We start from the raw sequence: 1,725 nt of genomic DNA, 5'->3' as shown, positions 1-1,725 counted from the left end.
CTCTGTCTTCCATACCTCTACTACAATGTGCGATTGTAAGATCACTTGACCTTTGCTTGAAATTCTAGTCACTTGAATCTGATGAATAAATATGTACACCCTTGTAACAGACTAGCTCATTTTTCGCTCCGTATTTCAATTTGCTGATTGTCTGATAACATGAAACATGTTTTTTGAGAATGATATTTTTACGATTCTATTTTTATAATTTCGTAGACTTTCTATTTATGTTGAGAAGTTTGCGTTCAACTTGTAGAAGAAAAACTGTATATTTTTTCAATTTTTAATGTTCTACCCGAATTGGGTTTGGAACTTGAGCTAAGATATTTGTTTGCTATTTCTAAACATGAACTTTGGCCATTTTTCCCACCCCCATGAATCATTTTAGACCATAGTCTACTCGAAAGAGATGAAAATTGATGTTATGAAAGAGAAAATTAACGTCAATAACCTCAGGCAGTGATAAAACAAAATTGTTTTAACTTTTGTGCTTACCAGAGTCAGAACAAGAACAATGTCTTGCGGTCATTATGATATCATACAATGAAGAATTGTACCAATCATCAGAACTTTGAACAAGTAACCTCTCCATGGTCAAAAATAGTTTGTTTGATGTTTAGCACAGGTTATATAAAATTGACCTTTTATGGTTTTCATATAGTTCATCTAATGATGGATCGAGCCACTCTTTTTGAGTTATTATTTTATTGTATCAGGTATGTTCGAAGGCAGCATCTAGTAGATGTAACCGAGATCTTTAATTTGCTAAGTTGGGAAAAGAAGCAACGGCTTTTCAAGCTTGGTTACATAATACTTCTTCTCTTCATGTGTCTGTTCTGGTAAGTAAAATGATGCAGCTTCTCTAATCATCATTAAAAACTGGTTTTGATCTCTCTCGAGCCTTGTTTAGATTATTGAATTTATCATAATATTCTCTACATGTAGGATGATTTACAATGCATTAGAAGATGACGAGCAGTCCCTATAAGTTTTCCGAATCATGCCACGGCTAAAATACGAGCAGTTAAATGGGAACTAAATTGATGGATTGATATTTTATTTGGTAGCATGCAATTGTATTAGTTTGTAGTTGAATACAAGATGTATTTAATCCCTTTTTCTGGCATTTCAAGCTCTCTTTATTTCGCACCTGTAATATTTTACGAATATTTCGTTTTCAACGTTCAATTTTTTCCATCGAATTGTTGATCCGGATATTTTGTTAATCGGGGTGCGTCTTTTTTTGTTTTGGAGATGGTCAAAACTTAAACTTGACGAGTGTTTTGAACATAACGTGTTTAACATATTTTTTAAAAAAGTTGTTACTGTAATTTATAAATTGTTATTGCTCACAATATAATCAATTAAAAGAAAGAGAAGACAATTTTCCTAAGAAGTGCAAAAAACTTTGAGCGTCAAATAGTATAGTCTGATTACAAACCTGTCGATTATCAATCCATAATCTGTCAAATGAATAAAAAGCACATCAAAGAACTATTAGCCATACTCTTTATTATACTTAACAACAAGAAAAGAAACACAATGCTGCAGCATCAGGTCTGGTTTTATTTGCTTGCCTAAATTATTAAAGAGAACATCAAAGCACCATATAATAATTCAAGCTCTTTATTATAATCAAACAAGTAGCGAATTAGAAAAAACAATGGAGCCTTGCGGTCTGGTTTATTTTAGTTGTTATTCATCCAAAATTGTCCTTGAAGATGC

The 1,725-nt window shown here is 32.1% G+C and overlaps 1 long non-coding RNA gene across 1 annotated transcript; it reads left to right on the top strand.

The window, feature by feature from the left end:
• Window positions 1-41: 41 nt before the first annotated feature.
• LOC140966447 (uncharacterized) lies at window positions 42-1,226 on the top strand. Its single transcript, XR_012173360.1, has 2 exons — window positions 42-839; window positions 946-1,226. It is a non-coding gene; the product is annotated as an uncharacterized lncRNA (long non-coding RNA).
• Window positions 1,227-1,725: the final 499 nt, after the last annotated feature.

Source organism: Primulina huaijiensis, unplaced genomic scaffold (assembly GCF_012295235.1).
Source record: "Primulina huaijiensis isolate GDHJ02 unplaced genomic scaffold, ASM1229523v2 scaffold206452, whole genome shotgun sequence".
NCBI lineage: Eukaryota > Viridiplantae > Streptophyta > Magnoliopsida > Lamiales > Gesneriaceae > Primulina > Primulina huaijiensis.
Note: the sequence above shows the minus strand (reverse complement) of the source record. Positions and strands in the feature narration are given on the sequence as shown.